Here is a 24,911-nt window from a genome sequence, read left to right on the forward strand (position 1 = left end):
GCTCATTCTGATGATTTTTTAAAAAGATATCTTTATGGGGAGCCTAGGTGGCTCATTCAGTTAACATCCAACTCTTTATTTCAGCTCAAGTAATGATCTCTGGGCCCTGGGATCAAGTTCCATGTTGGGTCCCAGCTCAGCTCAGAGTCTGCTTCTCCCTCTCTCTCTGCTCCTCCCACGACTCTCTCTCTCTCTGAATAAGTATTTATCTAGAGATATCTAGATATCTTTATCTATCTATTTATTCAGAGAGAGAGAGAGAGAGAGAAAGAAAGAAAGAGCAGGGAGGGACAGAGGGAAACTTATGGGGTCAATCTCACAACTCTGAGATCACAACCAAGTTAAAACCAAGAGTCGAATGCCTAACCAACTGCACCACCAAGGTGCTCCTCTGGTCATTTTTTTAAACTAAAGTTTTTCAGAATGATTTGCATAATGTTTTTAATGTCTGCAAACTTAATAATCACAAGAGTCCCATCAGTGACCAACAACTCAACATGATATATAAAATAAAAAATATCTATGCCCTGGATGGATATGGATTTATAAAACAATGAACTGAGCTGCTTGTCTTGTAAGTTCAAACTTACTATCACTTGTACATTTGATTGCCTTCATCTAGCAAGAAGACTACCAGAGCAGATATACTCTACAGAAACTTCAGAAAAGCTTTAGTGGTTTCTCTACTAAATCACAGGAGGTATATCTTAAATTACAAGGTATGCCTGATCCTTCTTGGAGGCACAATTTTTGAAGCAATAGCTGAACCAATCTCATCAGTTATTACTAACTTTGTGATCATTCATGAAACACCTCCTCACACAGCTCTTGGGTGGCCAGGCTCAGAGAAAGGATATTTTTAGGAGGCTGTTGCTTCCACAATGTGTACTAACTGTTGGTGTTATGTGATTAAAACATGGCTATGGATGAAGAATCTAAAAAACAACAATTTCAGGGGACAATTTAAACACTTAATTACATGCTATTATTTCCCTACTACTCAGGCATGATGAACAACTTCATTCTCTAAGTTCCTCATTGGAAATAAACATTTTATTTTACAGGTTACGTTGAGAATTCACTGCCTGAATTGTTTAAAGGAAATGGAAAACAGGAGGAGAAGATTCAATATAGGACAGAAATTCAGTATCTGTTTAGGACATGTATTCTTACCAAAATGATGGTGAAACTAAACCCCACATCCTGGCTCACAGAGAACCTTGCTGGAGTACATTACTGCATGTTTAAAACACACCTACACACACACACACACTCCCCTCACTTATGGATATATTCCAATAAATGAGACAGAAGGAGTAGTCAGATCTGTCATAAGAAATTGAAAGTACTACATACAAGAATCAGGAATTACAAACTGGGAGACAGAAAGAGTGTGTATTATACCACACTGAGTTACTTCCTGGTGTGATGTTTAAAATCTAATACATAGTTACCAAAAAAGAGCTATCAGTGAATTCTGTTATATTCTATGTATCCAATGGGGGGAAAGCACAAAATGTGGGAACTATGGACAGGAGTGAAAGATCCAAGTAAAGAGCTCAGGCAGATAGGCGCAACTAAAAAGTTAGCATGATGTGGCAAAAGCTAAGGAGTCTGCAGAGGAAACTATCTGAATGGCTTAAGCAATCACACACTGTAAAGCATTTCAGCGGACCATTTCAAAATTTCAAAATTTCCACATCATAGGTTAAAATGTAAGGCTGATTTTAAAGATATACAAATAAAACATTAATTGCAAATAAACTTACATGTAAATAAAATATTTATTTGCTTTTTAAAATTATTCCTAATGCTTAACAGATAAATACTAAAGTGAGGATGAATTAACTCATAGTTGCTCTTTTCTTGGCTAATAGCAGTGGTATGTGGGCCATAATGCCAATGGCTCCTACCAAAAGCCTTTGAGAAAATCAATGTAAAGCCAGTTTTGAGCTCTATCGTTAGTACACAAGATGAAAAGCAAAGCAAGAAACAAGGAGGGATGTTATCTTAAAAAATGGTTTACTGGGTCTTTCTGTACCTTTGTTTAATGTCTCTCAAATAACAAGACTTGCTTAAATATTAAACTTGGAAACCATATGATTTCAAATGATCATCTTATGCAATATTAAGTTTTAGTTGCCTAGCTGACAATTTCATAAGAGACACCAAATTTCTTTTTAAAATATTTCAAAATACTATTTAAAACTCTTAACTACCATGTTAAAAAAAATTGTATTTCTTCACAGTAAAGAGCTTCTTGAAACCACCAAAACATTCTTGCCCTCTAAATATCTGAGAATGGTCTCTTCATATGTTATTAATAATCCAAAGTATTCATATTAATGGGCAAACAATGAATATGCAGTTGCATGTGGGTTCATACCACAGAAGTATCAAAACCAAAACCCACCTTGACTTGTACTTGCCTGACATATACCTGCATAAACTACTTAACTATACCAAACTTTGTGTGTCTTACAGAAAGTTATATAAACACTCAGTATGGCAACAGAGATAGATATATGTACAAAGAAATACCTGCAATTTTAAAGGGGGAGGCAGAAAAAGTGCTCACACAACATAAAAGTTAATTTTACATTAGTATCATTAATATTATACTCACAGTGTAACAGCCAAATAAACCTTGTGCTTTAAAAACAAATCAGGTCACTCCAGCTGCCTGCTGCATTCTGCTAAGAAAGCAAAACCTACCATGCATAGCTAGTGTTGACACTCTTTCTCAATGACTTATTGTCTCTGGTCAACTTTTAAATCTTCCTTTTCCATATCTTCCATCAGAAACCCTCACTTGTAGAAAGTTACATTCGTGGCATTAAACACACATAAAGACTTTAAGGAATGGTTACAAATAGAAGTTATACTTTTTAAAGTCCTCGTTATTTCCCTAGTTTATTTGGGTATTTAAGTTTTTCTTTAAATCCAAAAAATATTTCTTTAAAGAATGGTCTTTGTGTGGCTGAAATTAGAATGCACACAAGATACTTTTTCAAGGCCAGCAAGCACTTCCTAACCAAATCCCCCACTTCCTTTGCTAGCTAAACATAACTCTTTTAAATGTGTACATCCTTTAAAAAGTTAGAAGGGAGTACCTCTCATGTAATAGCAGGCAGCTGGGAAGCCAATTGGTACAGTCCGCGTGCACATTTTAGAGAGCAGCTCTTTAACATTCAATAACTAAGTGGTAATTGGGCCCAGAAACATAAACTGTCAAACTGAATCAAAACCTCTTTGCTTTTCAGAGTATTATTTGTAAGATTATACTAGAATTAAATTTGAACATGCATCCACCCTATGCATTCAGTCAAATTATAAAACAAGAAAAAAAAATTGCCGTGCTTTCTTTGGATAAAATTAATGTCAGCTTTGTGTCCTTAAACCAGACCCGATCGGGAAATGAAATATGTTTAGTCCTGAAATAGTTGTGGTAATTCAATCCCTGCACTCTCCTTATTTTCTTGATGACAAAGAAAAACTCCCAACTGGCAGGGCCACCTGCACTGATTACTCCTCCATCCACACCCACAGAATATGAAAATGAGCCAATGATCATTAACCTTAATTTCTTCTAACATAAACCTCGGCTCTTTTTCAGTCTTGCTACTCAGGGAACCCCCCTGAGATACAGAAAAGGGATGGAGGGGGGAGAGAAATAAGGAAATAGGGAGTGAAAGCTCAGAGCAAAGGGGGTGGAAAGCAAATGAAAAATGGAATCCACTGGCTTTTAAAAACTGCACAGCTGGCTTATTAAACTTCATACAGCAAAGATGTTACGAAGATAAAGAGATTCTGAGGCATCACCAACTCTCTGGATAGCGGAATATGCTCCTGTCCAACCCTCTCCTTCTGAGCAAACAATAAGAAAGGATGCTTCCTCTCCGCCCCCTCACTCCTCCACCCAGACATCACTACAGAAAGAGAGCAAGCAATAAAAGATAGGTCTGGACAGCAGGAATGCAGGTGTGGCTGTAAGATCTCCAGGATGAGGACCAAAGGGCCTCAACAGCCAGGGAAGAGATTTCCAAGGTGAGTACTTCAAATACAGTGTTGAATGCATCACACCTTCTGGTCATTCACATTCAAGTATCACCAACTGGAATCATTTTAATTCAAGCTGTGTGGGGCTAGATCCCACTGGCATTACATCATCTTCTAATGGATGAGGAGCTAGTTGGGGCCCTAAAAAGAAACACAACCAGGAGGGGAACAGGAAAATTTCAGAAATAACAGTCTCTTCTGCACATGTGTATACTGAAAATTATCTTATGTTTGCCTACAGACCTAAGCAGATTGCCCAAAAAGATTGTAAGACCATGAAAATGAGGAACATATCAACATATCAATGTATGCAACTACACATAAGCCTCTGTAAAGCATTCATGAAGCTGCAAGAAAAACAAACCTTAAAAATCATTACACTGCTAAGTGAAAGCAAAAAGTCTTTAAAATGTGTTTTTTTTCCATTAGAAATACTGAAGGCAAAGGCAAATAAATGCTTAAGGAATATAACAAAAGTATAACTGTATTACCTGGAAGTGTATGACAAGATGTTTGTTGTCCACCCAGCACAGATAGAACAACTGTGATCACACACTTATCTCCCCTCATTATTTCAGATTCAAATCAAGTGGCAGCCATGAGGAGGGTAAGGCAGAGTCAGGAAAAACCAACAAAAACAAAAACCTGGCCACCATTTGGTACTGGATTCTGCCCCACGATTTAAGCTAAAAACCTGGCTCTGGGTCATTCAGTGTTCACTGTCTTCTTGCTTAGCCTCCCAACTGTAAGAGACGAGCGCCTATGTATCACCCTTCCTTTGGTTTTTCTCTCCCCATTCTCCCACCCCCACTCAGGCTGTCAAGGGTCAATGGTCCTCTCTGCAAGTAGGGACAGAGTACTGAAGTATCTGGTGCCATGAGTCATCTTAATAGATACTCTAGCTGCTGTCTGTGACCCAGCAGTGAGCCAAGATAGCAGGGCTTTTAATAAAGCAGCACTTTTGCACACTCACAGCCTGGTTAATTTAATACCTGCCGCTTGTTTACCAAACAGCACAGGCATGTCTCCGTGTCGATAACTTCCCAGTGACAGTGAGGCGACTGAATCTGGGCACGGAACAGATGCACCTTTTTACGCTCTGTTAAACCGTGTCACAGACTACAGCCCCTGAGCGCATTCCTTTATTTATGCTGCAGCCAGTTGAGCTAATTGTCAGAGACAGACCTGGTTCTAATTCTGCAGAGTCCAGCAACTGCAGAAGTACATGTGCTGAGGCATGAATGGTGCAGAACTCTTTTACAAGAGCTGAAAAACAAAGTCCGAGGGTAGAGGCATAATCTGCCCATGTTTGACCTAGAGAGACTTCAAAAATGTCACATATCTGAATGGCAGGTTTCTAAGGGTGAGGACAAAGAAAACCGTTACAGCAAACGCCCACGTACAGAGAACAACAGGGCAGAGACGCATTCATTTCTCAGATGCCGGTTCAGGATTGTGCAGTTGTAAAATATTCACATGCATAAAAACTACCTGATCACAGGCCAACAATCAACAGAGCTCACACCGACAGTCCTGGTCGATGCCACGACTGATCATTTCAGATACTACGAAGCAAGCCCCTTAATGATACCAAAATCACGAGAAAGACCAGTCCCTCACGGATCCAGCCATACAACTTCAGTCAGCTTGATCGCGTGTAGACAAAGGAACTCCCAAGTATTGTCCTCCTCACACTCTGTAGTATTAGAAGTGTTTCCTATTAGCTGTAATACCATACTCATATTTTATCAGTAGCAAGAGTTCACTCCAGTTAAAGTTCGTCACCCGTCATGGGCATTTTTCAGCAAATTAATGTCTTTTACTTGCATGACTTCTCTTCATATTATAATTTGGGGTTTAAACGGATCATAATACTTTACAGAAAAGAAAAAGAGAAAAAGAGCTCAGTGTTGATAATTTTTACTACTTATGACTAAATGACCTCAACTGAGGAATAAAAAATTAAGTCATTTGTCTTATGGGGTCCAGAGGACATTTTATGGTGCACAATTTAGCTAATAATGGGTTGGGGCCAATCCTTAACAAGTCACATGTTTCCATTGTCCCTTCACCCCCTGCTTATGTTTTTACCACATCCTAACAAAAACATGACCAGAACTGGTGAAAAACATACGGTTCCAACTAATGAATCACATACTTTCCCGCAAGTACAGTAAGTACTACCAGCTGTGTGACAGCCTTGCTCTGGCAGTGGAACCAGCGGAGAACAAGCCGGCCCATCTGAAAGCAGCTGTATTGAAAAACCACAAGCAATATAAGTGTGTCTGCCTTCTCAGAGCGGCTTTGTCTCTGTTCTGTGTCTCTGCTCTGTCCCTAAAATATGCCAGCCATCTTGTGTAGAGAAAGTTTCAGAAATTTCAGGGGTAGAGACAAATTCAAACAACTTCAGTTTTTACAAAGTACTGTCACTTTGTCAAGTGGAATGCCATAAGAAATTTTAAAAATACACTTTCCTCCCACATTCATGCTCTGATGTGCATCTTTGGGGACTTGCCTTTAGACTAAAGATTATGCATACCCATGTATCTAAATAAGGGGGATGGGAGGCAGGAGGAGGAACAGCACAAGATCCAGCCACTTACAGACAGGCTGGCGAACGCGAACACATACAAACACACACTCAGAACAATTCGCAGATTATCAACTTATGCCACAAGCTACTACAAAAATTCAAACCTGCCATTTATATAACAATAAGCTTCATTTGTAACCACAGAGCATTCTGAAAAAATTCCCTGGCAAGCCTCAGATATTTTTACACAAATGAACTTTTCCTTTCTGTGAAACAACATTCAAATGGATAAACATTACTGTTAAAGGGAAAGAAAGTCCAGCAGCATTAAGTCTAGAAATGTAAGTGGAAATGGTAGGATTTTTTAACCTTTATTGTGTGTGAAAGCAATAGCTAATAAAATTTAACCAATATTATCAAATGATCAGTAGCTTTTATGTAGCACACAAGGACCATTTCAGGCTTGCTCTGAGAAAAAGAAATACCTAGAGTTGTCATTCTTGGCTTTTCCAATGTTTCAATCAGGAAACAAAAATGGTGAAGAAAAAAAAATTTTTTTGGCAAGTGTTTTAAATGCAGGGAAATCACACATAAGGACTAATTGGGAGGGTCTGCTTTTAATGTTTGCCTTATCAATTAATTTAGCCAAACAAATTATTCTAAGCTTTTATTATAAAGATGTTCATCCAGTAAAAACCTAATACAAAAGCCACATTAACACATCTTTTCTTTCTGTTTATACTTCAGTTCTATGAATAATTTTTGTTTTTAGTGAAGCTATTATTATCAGTGAAATACTTAAAGAATGGTCAGAAGAGTCATTACGTTAATAGTGAAAACCTTGGCCCTTAAAAGGTTTAAATGCCTTCTGAATGAATTTTGCTGTGCCTGTGTTTAGGGGAGTTCAGGGTTGTGTTGGTTAAAGGTAAGTGCTCAGGTTAAACCCAGAAGTTACACCTACCCATATGGTTAGATCAAGGGCAAGATTGAGAGCACTGATAGTATTGGGAAAAGAGCAAATAGTGGACATATATTCAGGCATGAAAACAAGCCTTTTCAAAGATTCACTAAAATGTGAATTTGAAAAACAATACACTGATAAATAAGACTTATGGTTTTTAAAAAATGACTAGTTTATAGCACTCTCAGTTCATAGTAAATCTAATAAAGAATGCTAGTCTAAGAAGGAAACCATCCAAAACTGATTATGAATATTACATAATGAAATCTATCAAGAAAGAACTATAGTTAAGCCAAACATGATAAAGTTACTATGAAATCATTAAAACTCATACTAATTCATCTAATGATAAAATTATAATATATTGATAATCAAAAAGCAGCTTATGAAGCAGTATACATTTTAAAATGAATGCAAGTAAAAGGACAAAATACTCTGAAATAATACCTCCTACATGGACAGAACTATTGGCAACAGTTTCATTGTTGTTAAGCTCTTTTTTCCAAATTTTGTTTATTTAGCATAAACTACATGTAAAAAATACAAGTTCAGAGTTTTTTTTCCAATGTGATAAATTTGATGATTAAGAGATCTAATAATAATAAGACTTCTGGTCTTCACTAATAGTTACTCTTTAAAACTATGTACTGTAAGAAATGTGGAGCTTCTGTCAAAAAATTGAAATTTTTGTTGTTGTTGTTTTTGTTTTTTTTTAGATTTATTTATTTATTCATGAGAGGCACAGAGAGAGGCAGAGACACAGGCAGAGGAAGAAGCAGGCTCCATGCAGGAGCCTGATGCGGACTCAATCCCAGGACACCAGGATCATGACCTGAGCCAAAGGCAGACAGACACTCAATCGCTGAGCCACCCAGGCATCCCAAGTTTCTTTGAGTAATTGTTAAAATCTCCATTGTATCATTTGTGTGTATTTTCTTTGTAAAATCTAAAGACAAGTACTAGGGACATCCGGGTGGCTCAGTTGGTTAGCTGTCTGGCTCTTGATTTCAGCTCAAGTTATGATCTCCGGGTTATGGAATCAAGCCCCAGGTTGGGCTCCCCTCTCAGCAGCAAAGTCCGCTGCTCTCCCTTTCTCTCTGCCCCTCCCCGCGCTGGCATATGTGCTCCTGGGAGCGTGTGCGGGCGCACGCACATGCACACACACACATTCTCTCTCTTAAATAAATAAATAAATAAACAAACAAACAAACAAATAAATAATAAAATAAAAAATAAAGTACTAAATTTACTTGTGTCCCCAGCCCAAATTTCCCAAAGGTATGCTTTCATAATTTGAGCTACACACTTGCCTTTGCTAATTCAAACTTCACAAAATTAACAAACCATAGATCTAAATCTTTACCTTTCTAATAAAAATAATACTTTTAAATAGAACTTCTAATTACCAGCACTCTCATAAAATAAAAGCCCATGGCCACCACTGAAACACCATTCCTTTATCCTTAAACACAGCAAGCTGCTTTGCAGAACCCCATCCAGGGTCCTTGGTAGTATGTGATACTATAATGGGATCACTGCAAGAGAGCAAATCTACAAAATATGCTAATCTAGGTTGCAATGTGGCAGAAATATCTAGATTAACAACAATACTCTCATAATACAGAATTTAGCATCATAAAGAAACATTCAAACTTTTCCATTCTGGGATTTCTGAGAGCACTGGTATGGACTCCTTTGGAATTAATTATTTATTAATTAATTTATGATTTTATTTATTTATTCATGAGAGAGAAGAGAGACAGGGGAAGCAGGCTCCATGCAAGGAGCCCGATACTGGACTCAATCCTGCAACTCCAGGATCACACCCTGAGCAGAAGGCAGACGTGCAACCACTGAACCACCTAGGCATCCCTAGAAAATATTTATTGACCAATTACCATGGCCCAGCATTGTGTCTGTGTTCAAGTTTGAATAAATATAAAGAGAAGCTATTATGAGATTTTGACATTCATAATTTTGACATGCTGTCTAGGTGTTTAGAAATCCACAGAGAACATTCCAGAGAAACAGAGGAAAGGCATTAATTAACTCATCTGAGGCTTTGGAAAGACTTCAGGGAAAAAGTACAACTTATTGGCAGGTTGAGGAATAGGGAAGAAGGTGGACACCATGGGAGAATGCTCAATGAGGGAATACCACAGAATCAGCGGACAACTACAAGCTGGTTTGTGCTGCTGAGGCATGAAGAGACAAGAGCTGGAGAAGGAGACAGGATCTACTCACAGAAAATTCCAACTGTACCTTTAAGACCTTCTAAGTCCCCTTCCTCTAATGAAACCATGAGATCTGTTCAAGCTGCACAGCTCCATTCTCACAAGAGTGAGCACTATCTACCTCATCAGGGTGGTGGGAGGGGGGGGTGGGGACAAGAGGACTATGACAAACTAACTGCTCCTTTAACTTCCCTTTTATTTAAAAAAAACAAAAAACAAAACACTGACTGAACACCTATGTACCAGGTACTGTTTCAGGCACTGAAAATTAGGAATAAACAGTCTTGTTCCTTGCTGTTCATGGAGCGTACTTCTGTGGATACCTCATTAGCTAATAATTTCTTAAAAGCATAAACAAAAAATCTGGCATGGCCCTCTATGTCTTTTGGAACCTGAAAGCAAACAAAGACTAAGATAAAAAGATTCTGCATAGGGACAACCTGGGTGGGTCAGCGGTTGGGCCCCTGCCTTCGGCTCAGGTCGTGATCCTGGGATCCAGGATCGAGTTCTGCATCAGGCTCCCTGCATGGAGCCTGCTTTTCCCTCTGCCTGTGTCTCTGCCTCTCTCCTCTCTCTCAGTCTGTGTTTCTCATGAATAAATAGATAAATCTTTAAAAAAAAAAAAAGAGAAGAATCTGCATATGTAAAAGCACAATGTTCCCGAATCATTTTAAGTCAGACTGATAAAAACATAATAAAAGAGAACAATTAGTCAAGATATTGCTAATTGCAAATATTAGCATATCGGACCAATCAAACTTTGGAAAAATTATTCTCTTCATATGGTAACAGGTACAACCAATTCATATATGCCACAACACACACAATGCACACTTAGGTCTAGACTAAACCTCTGTTCACCCATTATATTGGGGATGTGCTGCCTTATCTTTGGCAGAGATACAATCCCAAGGCCCAATTTCACACATTTAATTCATAAGATAACAGATAAAAAACACTATAATGCAAATTTTGACACCAGTCAAGTTTTAGCACCAACATTTATGCACAAGTCTATACCCTATAAAAGCCACTTTCTCAATAATGCCTAACGCAATACCCCTGGGGAAAACCATATAATAGAGTTTTATAGGAGGGCAGGTTTCTTAATACCAGCTGGTAATATTTGGGCCCTGAACCATGCGAACTGATCATATTAAAATCCAGATACTAGCTATTATATCTAAAATTGTTGCTTCATTCATATTTAGCATGAAGAGGAGTCTATCTAAAGCAGGCTCTATTTAATACAATGTGGTTTTAATTGGAGTCTGTTTTAGATGAGCCACCTGTATTTCATCTTTTTAAAATTATCCATAATTTTCTGCACAATTTGCCTCTGCAACATAACGAATAGCAGTTAGTTATAGATTATTGCCATTGTTTAGATGTCTAAGAAGAGAAGACAAAACTCTCTATTTACTGAAACACAACAGCCCCATACCAAAAAATGAAAGTAGGAAACTAGGTCTCTGCCTTGTTCCAGTACAGGGGTGAACAAAGTCATGTATATGGAATTATTCTTGAACCTTACCTAGAAAGATATCAAATAAAAGCCCTATTATTCTTGCTTCATCGTGACTACTCTATAGCCCAGTGCTACAATAACTAAAATCTCACTTTCTTTTCTATTCAAGAAGAGCCTCTTTCTCTTTGAACATTTCTAACTCTGGACAGTCCACTGCCAGCTACGACCTCAAATAACTTTCTTTTAGTGCTATGGCTCTATTTTGGAATTATTTTTACTTAAATATATTCACAGTTTGTTTCCAAATAAAACCATTCAAATGCTTTATATCATGTCACTATTTTCTAGTTTTTATCAGCCTAATAATTATTCAAGTTTTCTAAAATATGAAATATCATCATCATAATGATTCTAATAATGAAGACCCAAGTAAACATCAGTTTGCAAACTAAAGGGTATTTGTGTAATGCCTATAACAAGAACCACATAACAAACACCTAACAACCAACTTTCAAAGATGATTCATTTAATCTACCAAAATCATACCCCAAAGTCAATAGCCAAAGTCAGAATTGTCAGTGGGTATCATATACATTAAAACTGTTTTTCAGGGGCACCTGGGTGGCTCAGTCAGTTAATCGTCTGCCTTCTGCTCAGGTCATGATCCCAGGGTCCTGAGATAGAGCCCCAGGTATTCTCAATCCCCCATTTATATCCCTGCTCAATGGGGAGCCTATTTCTCCCTCTCCCTCTGCCTCCTGCTCCCCCTGCTTGTGCTCTTGATTTTTCTGTCAAATAAATAAAATCTTAAAAAAAAAAAAAAAAAAAAAAACTCAAACCCAAAACTGCTTTACATCACTTGCTAACCTTGGGCCTGCTGTAGGCTATTTAGCAGGGATAAAGTGTCACAATCCACTTAAATGTGCTACCCAGTTTTCTCTCTATGCTTACCAGCTAATGGAGGGGATTCCTTTTTTTGTTTGCTTTTTTGTTTTTAAAGATGAAGGTGATTTCTAATTAGTTTCACAACAGGACTCATACTCACCTTATCTTTTGACAGAACTGTTTATATAAATTATATCCCCCAACTCTGATTATATCCACCGTGCTCACTCAATGGGCTTAAGTACACTAAAGAAATAGCACCTTTCTTTTTGGAAATGTCAATGTAGTATTTTCTCCAAGATATCCATTTCTCTACTATTAAGTTCTTTAAAAAAAAAAAAAGATTTTATTTATTTATTCACAAGAGACATACAGAGAGAGGCAGAGACACAGGCAGAGGGAGAAGCAGGCTCCCTGTGGGGAGCCCGATGCGGGACTCAATCCCAGGATCCCGGGATCATGACCTGAGCTGCAGGCAGAGACTCAACTGCTGAGCCACCCAAGCATCCCTCTATTAAGTTCTGACCTTGCTTTGTCTTCTCCCCTACTTACAACATTTTTAGGGGCATAAATAACTACTATTATTTTTCCTAATTTCTCCAAATAAAATTGTTACAATTAGTCACATGAAATCTAAATGTCTGCCTAGAAATAATAAACTAAATACAATTATTATGTTAAAGAACAGTATATCTAAAAATCTGGTCTCAGAATTATTGCCACTCAGTTACCAAAACCATCCTATGAGTAGACCTTCAAATATATCATTCTTAAACACCAAAGTCAGAGCCCAAGAATCTGCCTCCAGGAGTAGTATATACTACAGTAAGGAGGAAAAAAACTCACCTAACTACAAAAGGTCCTTTCCTTTTAATCCAATCCAATAACATCAGCAATTTCTTTCCCTACTCTATCACGGGATTTGGAGTTGGAGTTCAGTAACACTTCATAGAAACTATTATTAACGTGGTTGGTATAAATTACATATAGCATACCCTTTGTTCTATATAAATTATATAGCATATCCCATATGGAAACTATATTTTTATGTTAATCAATGTTTAATAAACACTAGAGCTGAAGTTATTTGTAGCAGTTTCTCTTGTTTTTGTATAATGCTGCACTACTTCTGCAATTTGTCTACTTGGATATTTTAGTCTATGAAGCCAATGCTCTTCAATTTTCTCACTATGGTTAAAAAGGGGTTAATTTTATCCCATGTTGTATCAGTTACAAGATAACTGAGCTCCTTTAAAGACATCATCATAAATCATCTTGATCCAGAAATTATTCTGAACATTGGTAGGTAACAATGCTCTTGCATGAGCATCCTTATTTGTGGACGTTACTAATTAATTTTGTTTATTTACTTTACAATTTTATGTCTTTTTTTCCCCTTGGTCTGTCACATAAAATTTATTAGCCAATGTACCACAAGCTATAACTAGCTGTATTTACTATTTTATAATACCTTGATAACAGCAAGTATTTTTCTATTTTAGTAAGCACAGTCTTTATGTTAGAATGTTGTAAGAATATACAATTTTACTGAGAAGAAAAAAAATTAGTAATTAGGCCAGTCTGAATTAATACTGCAGATTTTTGCATGTATGCACAAGATATAATCTGAAGTTACGTATTTCAAAATGGGAAGGACAATTCTACTGCATGGATTTTTTTTTAGCCAACTCTTAGAGACTCCAACAAGCTAAATGTATTTTTGGACAAAATCCTAAAATAAACTCAATAGATAAATAATAGAACTTTTTTAGATATGGTGCCTTAGGGATCCCTGGGTGGCACAGCGGTTTGGCGCCTGCCTTTGGCCGGGGGCGCAATCCTGGAGACCCGGGATCGAATCCCACATCGGGCTTCCGGTGCATGGAGCCTGCTTCTCCCTCTGCCTGTGTCTCTGCCTCTCTCTCTCTCTCTCTGTGACTATCATAAATAAATAAATTAAAAAAAAAAAGATAGGGTGTCTTAGTGTCATTACCTAGTTTTATTTTTTTAAGATTTTATTTATTTATCTATTTACTTATTTATTTGAGGGAAAGAGTGAAAGAGCATGAGTGAGGGGAGGGGCAGCGGGAGAGGGAGAAGCAGACCCCCTGCTAAGCAGGACCCTGGGATCAAGACCTGAGTGGAAGGCAGAGGCTTAATGGACTAAGCCACCCAGGCATCCCCATTATCTACTTTTTAAAATGGGTTTCATCAATACACAGGAGAAAGAAAAACTGCTTATTTAAAATATCACTAACAAAACTTCCTACACTACACATGACAAGGAGTAAGGGGTCCAAGTGGAAGGCAATAAAAGGAATAAAAGGACTCCCAGCAAGTAAGAAAGGAGATAGATTATAAAGGGCTTTTGTTTGTTTGTTTTCTAATGTGGAGAGACTGGGAGCAATTTAAACTTAAGATACTCAAATTTTGCACAAAGAAAGTGGCAAAATAATCCTAGGAATGTTCCTTGGACTATTTTAGAATATTAGAATTTGGAGACCATTAGGAGATATGAGTCAACGCACCCAAACACTAAATTAAAGTTTGAAATCATATTGGCATATTGATCATAAAAAATCATAATGCTGCAAGGAAAAAAATACGATACAAAAAAAAAAGAATAATCAGCTGTGGCTTATTTTGCAGGAAGGTGCATGTTTTTAGAGAAAGCCTTCTTTTGTCTGTCTAACATATACATCTATACACCATGAAGCAGAGCTAAAAGAGGAATACAAAAAACAGTAACAGATTCCTAACCCAAAGAATACCCCCAAAAATATCTGAAAGAAGTGATAAATTTTGGGGTTACTTTGCCTTTTCTTTTTTCCTTTCTTCAGCCAAGCTACTGGAATTCTATATCTCACTCAGCACATCCTCACAATAAGCCAAACAGGTAGGATGTCATTTGAAGCCACGTCTCTTACTTATTTAGTAAACAAAAAGTGTTGATGTAAAATCTGGATACAATTTTAAATCGTTTGTTCTATAATTATTCTATGATTTAAAAAAAAAGCTCAAGCACTGCTTTCCTAGCTAATGGGAAAAACAGGTTAGGGGACCTTAAAAATAAATCCTGTTGTGGTTCAAAGACAACTCTGATTTTTTTCTTCTTGCTGTCTATGTAGGGGCAAATTTGTTTCTTCATTTTTAAAATCATATCCTTATGGCTTTCATTAGGCACATGAAGGCTACAGAATTAATTTTGTGTTCAGAATTACTCAATATGAAGCCCTATATAGGAACTCATATGGAAAATGATGCAAAAGAAGAGACTTCTTGAGGTGCCCGATGGACAAGCAAACTTTAAAAGGGCCATAAATTCTCCTTAGTATCCATGGATTCAGACCTAAAGTGAGATTGGAGTCATGTGAGATGTTGTGAGAGATTCGACAAGTTCTCAGAGTGTAAACAAGTTGTGATGTCATCTGACATCAAAGCCATCTATACAGAACATGCTGGGGCAAGCCTCCACTAGGGAAGACCTGCCTGCATCAAATGGATGGCTCTAGTCCCCCCAAATAACCCAAGGTGTGATTTAAATTGCAACAGTATATAATAAACCTGCGATTTATCACACTAATTCCAAGTGTTCACAGTCATAACTAAATTTCTGTGGCTGCCCCCAAAATTATATTAGTAGCTTATATAAATAATAGCTTAAAAATGCAGCAGCCCCATGTATTTCAAAGACATGTAAACACAGCTAAGTGTTTAACACACCTGCAGAGTGGAATAGGTCTCACCTATTTAAGGAGAGCTTACTAGCTACTAGAAAATTTAAATATACCAATGGAATAAGATTAAAAGAAAAAAGGAAACAGACATCTGCTGCATCAAAGGTGAACAATAAGTATCAGGCAAGGAAAAAAAGTACATAAATTCAAATGTTAAGAATACTGTAGTATAATTTACAAATACATAAATCCAGTCAAATACATAAATCTTAAGTACCCAGCAAGAATATACTTTGGAGGAAACACAAAAATCAGAGACTGATTTTTTTTTTCTTGCTTTGATTTTTATACTGAGGTGTGGCTGATAACAAAATCACTGGGACATTAAAGCAACTATAATTAGCAGTGGTAACTCTAAGCAAGATTGAATCCACCTCCCAAATTTTAAATGATTGCTTCAAGCTAAATTTCTGGGAATTTCTTTGGTCTGGTAATCAGTCTGGGAGTCTTGTAGGAACAAGCTTTCTCGTGATATTTCCACTGCCTCGTGGTTTCTGGCAAGGTTGAGCTGTCTACAGAAACAAGATTTTCTAAGAGTGTCTTGTTATTTCCATTTCCTATCTCAAATGAAACCAAGTGTATGTGGACAAAAATGTTAAAAATACACACACATGCAAACTTTTCATTATCAAGTTTATTTCTAAATCCAGTTAAATAAAATTCATCAACAGTGGTTCTGAAGACTCAAAGCAGATCTAGCTGTACTAGTTATTGAATAAAACAGAAAACTTCTAAGAAATGAACTGAATAACTTTCTATTTTAAAAAAAGTAAGTTAAATAAGATAAAATAAAAGTTATTCTCACCACCATGCCAGCAATAAGAATGTTTAAGACATAAGACATATTAATACACTAAGCACCCCAAAGTCTTAAAAATACATGGACCTTTCCAAAACATGATTCTTCAGATTCAGATTCTTAGCTGCACGCCTTAAGTGGCCTGTCTCTAATTACCTTTAAACTTTTATATATAGCACACATTGTTATGCATTGTGCCATATTCCACTCACAAAAGTGTATTCCAAGAAAAAGATGCCCTTAAAAAAACAAAATTCACTTTTTTCATCTATTAAAATATGCCGAACAGACAATAATAAACTCTGAAGGGAATGGGATAGTATAATTTTTTAATGTTTCCTTTTCCATTTATTTTAAATAAATACAATCCAGTCTATTTCTAAATGCCCACAAAAATTGCCTCAACTAAGACCACTGGATAGGATTTATGATTCTTGGCAGGAAATCTAGTACCTAAACACAATGATAATATAAATTTCAAAAGTTAAAGATAATAATTAGACATTAATCATGCCTAGGATAGCAATATAACTTCAGGGTGATGATTCACTTATTATTGATCTATCTGTGTAAGATATTTAGAAAATGTGAGGTTTAAGGAACTCTCATAAAGAGAAAAAAGTATAAAGGATGTCATGTGTAACAAGCTATTTTTCCTGAAACTTTTCCTCAGTGCTGACTTAAAAACTTTTGAGGTTATGAAAAGAAAAAAACATATTTATTTTTATAAAAACAGAAGTTAATAAAGGACTCTGTGATGACACTTCAGAAAACATTTCATCAAAAAAAATTTTTAGGGACGCCTGGGTGGCTCAGGAGTTTAGGGCCTGCCTTTGGCCCAGGGAGTGATCCTGGAGACCCAGTATCGAGTCCCACAACAGGCTCCCTGCATGGAGCCTGCTTCTCCCTCTGCCTGTGTTGTGTCTCTGCCCCTCTCTTTCTCTTTCTCTCTCATGAATAAATAAATAAAATCTTTAAAAAAAAAAACAATAAACAAAACAAAACAAATTTTAGTCTAAATAACAGAAATGATAAGAATTCAGATTCATGGAAATGCTATCATTGGCCTCCATAAAGTATGTGAGCAAGTCATGGCCATTTTATTCTAATATTAAATTTTAGTATTAGCTTACTAATTACCAACATCTAGAAAAGAACAAAAGCTTACTGTCTGGTCTATTTAACTTTTGTAGGCATAGGTCTAACACATATTTCAATAATGATTTTAAGTTGTAAGAAGTAATTACACCCTCAGTGCACCACTGCTGAATGCTATTTATTCTCTCCTTATTATCTTTATCTGTTAGGGTTTATTTAATTCTGTAACAAGACTTTCTATTTCCTTCCGACAACAAAAACAAACCTTATGGCATCACAGTTAAAAGGCAAAGGGAAAAAAACCTCCAAAGTTGGATTACATTTTGCTCCTGGTAGTGACAGTTTGAGTTTTCTTTTACTTTTAAAGGCCAATTTTTATTTTTATAGGTATATGAACTCATTTCCACTATACAGCTTCTAATGATTATAAATTAAATGTAGCAATATAAAGATCTTCATAAAAACTAGAGGCCAATGAAGTATCTGATATACTTCTGTCCTTAATCTTGCCAAACTACATTACCGGTTAAGAAAATTAACCAAAAGAAGAATGCTAAGTCAACAGACTACACAATCCAACAGCAATGGCTGCATGTAAAATAAATGCAGTGGTTATGTTAGAATGAATCAGGAAACCAAATATTCAAAGATAGATGAATCTTCTTTTCCTTCTTCCCTCTTCACTGGCACCCCCCAAGCTACAACCATAATTTCCAACACATTTTCTATCCAGACTATCTATATACAGATACCTGAGATACCTGAGAGTTCATCTAATTTTGAGACCTTCACAATGTTTAACAAAACACATGCAGGACAGAACCCTTTCATGTTAGAAAATGGCAATTATTAACTACTAATTTTCAACTAAATTTTCATTTAATAGTTTAATAGGTTAATAGTTTCCTCAGAAAGCAGAGAATTCCCTGTTCTTATTATGTGTTTAACATTTCAAATTATACAACCCTATTAAGAGGTCATTCTATTAAGATGAGCAAACTTGTAGAAAACACCCAAGTATATGCAAGAAACGGTGAGGGCTAGCTTGCTGTGAATCATGAACCTTATGGGTGTATTCTAAAAGATTTTAATAACCCTGTAGGCCTTCAAGAAGATCCCAATGGAAGGCATCAAATATGTGAACTTTAGCTTACAGTATAACCTTCTAGCTGATGAAGAGCCCAAACTGGGCATCTGAACACATGGAATCAAGACCTAGATACATCCCTCATGGTTATGAGATACCAAGCCTCTGAATTTCAGGAGCTTCATGCTGACAATGAAACCAGCACTATCATCCTATTTCTTTAGAAAGGTGCAATGAGAACTCGAGCCATAGTTTGCGGTTCTAAAAGTTAAGATATTATCATTGTGAGCATTTACAGATGTACCAGGATGTCAGTACAGGAAATTAGAAGCTCAGAATAAGACCTATAAAGGCTCATGGAGAAACACGAGGATTGGCGGATAAAGTAACTACTGGAAAAGGACAAAGAATGAAGGCTTTGGTCTTATACTATAGAAATCAATTTACCATAAATATTAATTCCCTAACAAGTTCACTGTTTACTTTTTAAACTTTCCTATTATAATACAAATACATATACCAATTGTACTATGTACAGTATTTGATTATTTTTTCTAAATACTTCAGATTGCAAATCATTCAAAAACATCAGTGAGAAGATTAAAATAAAGCTTTCAAGAAGATCTTAAATTGTGGAAGAAAGGTACTGGTCACATGGGTGTGAAATCTCTTCTCCTTTATAAAATTGTTACCCTTCCCACAACTGGAAAACTTTAAAATCCATACTAAGTAAACTTGGTAAGGCACTTCCTAGATAATCTAAAGTGAACTGTTATTACTATCATGAAACTGTTTATCCCAATCTATTGCCTTTATTTAATTTCCTGTTTTTTTAGTCTAATTACCAAACAGTCTCTCATCACTAAAAATTTCTGTATTAAAAAAGTATTAAGATGCAGGTTGAATAATTTATTGTACTAAAGATGCCTATTATCATATAAGTGCCTGAAATCGGTGGGTCTCTAGCTGATATCTCTAAAATTTCTATTATACAGTAATTCTAGTCCAAATAAATGCTGCACTCCAATGGAGGTATAAAGATTAAATGAAGTAATGCATATACAAACAGAACTGTCTGAAATCCTTTTCTGGAACAAGCCAAGAAATAATAGGAATCTACTTAGGGTGGTGTTATTTAACGGAAGGGCCATTTTCCTGTTTGCTGTTAAAATTTAAAAGTCACCAACTAATATCTACCAACTTACTGGTTAAAGATTTGTTCTCCACAATAAGTAAACACCCAATGTAGCAAGTTACTAAGCAACATTTATAATCTTATTTCTACCTCCTCATCATAGTTAAGACTTACCATCACAGTTCATAAGCCAAAATAAACAGTAACCATAATTCTAAAACACTTATCTTACATGTTACTAAAATATTACCTTGCCAACCTGCTCTTTGCACTTCCCTACCTTCAACTTGAAATTACTCTAATACAAGTTTTGGTTTTTTACTTTGAAACTTTAAAAATGTGTGCATAAAGAATTTTTTTAATTGAACAGGAAAAAAAAAAAACAACCCTGTAACATTCAACAAGTCTGAACAGCATGCTGCTTTAGAAGTGCTGTTTTAGGCAATGCCACAGTGGCTTCTGATTCTAGCCTAAGAAACCTCCAAGGTTCTTTCACATGACACTACTAAATACTGCCACCCACACGTGAACTCTCTTTGGAAGGTAGAGTGCATACTTTAATATATTCCTCTTTACTGCATAGCTTTCCTTATTTCCTCAGTCATAAAACAATACAAACCATTCTATAAGACCAATGACCAATCCACTCCTCCCACAGCATCCACCTCATTTTTTTTTTTCTTTTACTTCTGTAGACACAAAAATCTTTGAGGCAAATCTACAGTCACTTGCCAAGTGTCTGTTTGGCAACAGAAAGACTGTCATCACTAATAGCCTGTGCTCTCTTGGGATTCAAGAAACAGGGAAAGAGAATAGTGAGTGTCTAAGGCCATGTTTTTTGTTTTCTTAAGTTTGGCTTTCAAAATGTGATCTAAAGTTCCCATGGTTTAAACCATCTACACAAAACTTTTGTTTTGGAATGAAAAGTAAGAATCAAACCCTTCTAGGGAAAAGTACACCTAAGTAGTTCAGGAACCATGAATCTGGAATCAAGCTGCCAGGCTCCAATCCCAGAGCTCCCACTTATTCTTGCTCTAAAAGTGTAGGCAAGTTACTCAATCTCTCTGGGCCTGTTTCCTCATTAATAAGAATATTAATATTTCTGGGCCTGTTTCCTCATTAATAAGAATATTAATATTTCCTAGTTAAGGAAGCAATTCCTATAAAACTCTTGGCACAACACCTGAACTAAATAAGTGTTCACTAAATTGAGCCATTATTACCAAAGTTGAAAAAGAACTACACAAATGAATAGAGATCACAGGACTATCTTTTCAAGACAGGGAGCTGGGATTAACATGGGATTAACACATATGGAGTGGTGAGAAAATTCAGGTCTATCCAAACCTGGGAGACCTGAATTCCAATACCAGATCTCAAATAGCTAATCTCCTAGAATAATTTTATCTTCTGTGAATCTCAATGACCTCATATGCAAATAAAAAAAGTTAGTCTAGAATCAGTGGTTTTCAACTCTGGCTGTATATTTTAATCATCTATGGAAACTGAAGAAATATCCATACATATCTGTCCCCACCAATGATCCAATCCTAATTATTCTACTTACAGTGTCTGGTAGCATCATCTTAGATCCCTCCTATTTTTTACTTAGAGAATTCTTAGCTTTACCTATCTTTACATGCATGAAAAAATATGGAGATCTAATATTCTAAGCATGTTAAAAGCAGCAATCACAACTTATGCTTCTTGGTATTTACAAGGGTAGCAGGTATTCAGTCCCCATTCCTAGACTCCTCTGGGGTGAATGGGACAAGCACATGGCTCCTTTCCTGCCTCCAAATTCATCTCCCCCCGGATGGCTTAAGATTAAATATTTTAGGGATGCCTAGGTGGCTCAGTAGTTGAACATCTGCCTTTGGCTCAGGGAGTGATTCCAGAGTCCCGGGATCGAGTCCCACATCAGGCTCCCTACATGAAGCCTGCTTCTCCCTCTGCTTGTGTCTCTGCCTCTCTCTCCCTGTCTCTCATGAATAAATAAATAAAATCTTAAAAAAAAAGACTAAATATTTTATGTCTAGGAAATCATCAGGTCTCTTTAGCACATTTTCCTCAATAATAATAACAAGTAGCCAGTTTTTAAAAACTTGAGTTCCCTTAACTTCCAGAAATATTTATGGGTGGGAATACACCTACAGTCTGAAAAAATACTCCAAGAGAACCTTAGAAGAACTTTCTGGTAACCTTTAGAGATGTCAGAGCAAAGACTCACAATTAACAAATGGTAACCTATATCAAAGTCTTTGAAATACGTTTTATTTCTAGTCTGCCTTTCCACAATGACATCAAAGTTTCCTACACGCATAAAATCAAAAGATATTCCAGAGAGATATTTCGTTCCCAACTTATCAACAGAGTCAATGGCAGAAGTAAGAGAATCTAGATTTCTGAAATAACCTTAAGTAGCTCCTCAAGCCATTATAACACGAACAAAGAAATGAGGAGGTTGAACTAAATTATTCAAGGTTAAGGTTCCAAGTACCTTAAATATATTTTGTTTGTAAGATTATTTTTAACAAAGATTCTCATTCAGATAGTATCAAGAGTTGAAATAAACTTTCACAGGCAACAAAACTGAAAGCTGAAAATTCCGCTCACTATGTAATCATTATAGCTATTAATAGAAAAAAAAGGAATAGACTCCAAATGCAGTCTAGATACGATAAATCATTTATAGTCATTGAGATTCTGAATAATCTCAAATTCTTTAAAGCAATCCTTTTTTTTTTTTAAGCCAGTGCCTTGTGTTTATGGAAAAATCACAATAAAAAAAAAAGAAAATCACAATTTATCCTTTAAACTAATAATAACAAACATGCAAGTAAAGTATAATTAGTGGCATAAGACAGTTAACATTAAGTATCAGCCTAAGAGTACTGAGGGAAAAACAGAAAAAGAGACAGTAAATAAATGGTACCTACTAACATCATACAGCAAAACCAGGGACTATCAAGGATGGAATAAATTTCCCAAACAGAAGGTGTCTGCTCCTTCTAACAGGTCTTTTCATTTGCTCTTTCCTCTTTCTTTTCCTTTGGCTAGTGTTGATTTTTTTTATTTTGCTTTCTCTTTTCCTCTTAAAAGTTTGAAGGAAAGTAGAACCCGTTCTAGAAGCAGACTTCTATGTAAACTAGCACCTAACTCCTCAACATTCTGTATATTAAAAAAGAAATCTTAAACACTGCCAATTGAAGCCATAACAAGGATGCTGAATTCATCTATGTAAAAGAATTCATGGACTGCTGTCAAAATATTCTCTTGGGTAAACTCATAAACATATACAAAAAATGTCTCTAGTCCCTGTCTATGAATCACATTTAAATTAAAAAGATAATAATTATTGTTCTTTAAACCTTGGGTTGGATAAGAGAAAATAATTTGAAAGAGTAGGATAAGAAGCATGAGGGGACAGTCTAGGTTTCTTGTGGTACTGGCCTACTACGGGAAACTCAAGGAATCTTGTCTCAAATCTTCACCTTAAAAATGTGTACAACAGTCCTTACTACTTCCATTCTTCACAAAATGTTACTATTTTGTTATTTTTCACATGTTCTGAGACTCTTAGATGCAAGGTTCAGACTTTCCATTATACTGAATAGTTTAACAATTATATTAAAACGTCAATTGCTAAATACATCTATATTACCCATTACCTATTTATTACTTAGAAGAAAATGTCCAAAAAGGCTCTGTGGGATGACATTAGGGTACAGTGTTTGAGAAACTGGACGTCATATTTGGAATCATATCCTTGTCTCATTACTTATTGGCTGTGTAACCATGGATAAGTTATTCAAGGCTTAGTTTCCTCAGATATCAAGTAGGAATAATAAAAGTACTTACATGAATAGGATGTTAGATTATATTTGAGATAATGTCCATAGAGTCTTAGCCCATCACCTGTAACAATTAAGTAGCTTAATGAAGAGTAGCTACTATTAACCTAATCAACCAGCACTTTTTTTATCCTGAAAGTATGCAGGCCAGTGGGGCTACATGTATTTCTCAGATGATAACTCAAGTCCAGAATGACTCTGGGGCTTCTCAGTCCCTCAAAACCTAAATAGGAAAAGTGAGGACAGACATCCAATTTAAAATACACTTTCAGAGCATCTTAAGGACAAAGTTCCCCTTTCAGGCCATTTCTAAGAGTTCTGAAGATGCTCTCAGAATATTTCAAGAATCTCTATATGTACAAAGAATACCTCTGCCTTCTAAAAGCATGAAGGTGTTAACAAGAAAAGTGTGGATGCCTAGAGTTTCAAGACACGGAGAACATCCAGTGTCCTGCCTCTGTTGTCTCTCAACCACTTCAGCACACAGGGAGGTTGCTATTCCCTCTAAAGAGCAGGGGTGTGGACCAAGATACTGAGAAGCCTGAGACTTTGAGATGCTAGGGAATTCAGCAGCTTTGGATGTACAGGTAGCAGAGCAATGGAAAGTCCTTCTAATTTTAACAGTCATATAACGACAGCAAAGTATTTGCCAAATTCAAGAGTAATGGTGATGTTAGTATATTCCCATTATATAGAAACAACTCAAAAAATATGTCCAAATATTCCTTTGTAATGGATGTTGTTACAGTAGAATATTACTCAATCATAAGAAACAAATTATTAAAAAATAATAAAAAAGAAACAAACTATTGATAAACACATCAATATGGATAAATTCTCAAAACAGTGCATTGAACAACAACAACAACAAAAAGCTAGATACAACATAATACCAACTGTATGATCCAATGTATATGAAGTTCTGGAACAGGCAAAATTAATCTATTAGGACAGAAATAAAAATAATGATTATTTCTAAGGGGAAGGAACAGAAAGGACTGCCTAGAAAGGAACATGAAGAAGCATTATGGGGAGAATAAAGTATGGATTTTGATTGGGGT

At 36.2% G+C, this 24,911-nt stretch overlaps 1 protein-coding gene across 26 annotated transcripts in view; it reads right to left on the reverse strand.

Annotated features, from left to right (window-relative positions):
* The window catches only part of BNC2 (basonuclin zinc finger protein 2), a 438,453-nt gene that overhangs the window by 186,884 nt on the left and 226,658 nt on the right, over positions 1–24,911 (reverse strand). Inside the window, exon 1 of one of the 26 annotated variants that reach the window (XM_072841465.1) lies at positions 23,858–23,877. The exons of the other annotated variants lie outside the window; for them this stretch is intronic. The gene's annotated coding sequence lies outside the window, so the exon portion shown is untranslated. Of the gene's footprint in view, positions 1–23,857; positions 23,878–24,911 lie in introns of those variants that run through there. 26 annotated transcript variants of the gene reach the window in all.

This window comes from Canis lupus, chromosome 10 (assembly GCF_048164855.1).
Source record: "Canis lupus baileyi chromosome 10, mCanLup2.hap1, whole genome shotgun sequence".
Lineage (NCBI taxonomy): Eukaryota > Metazoa > Chordata > Mammalia > Carnivora > Canidae > Canis > Canis lupus.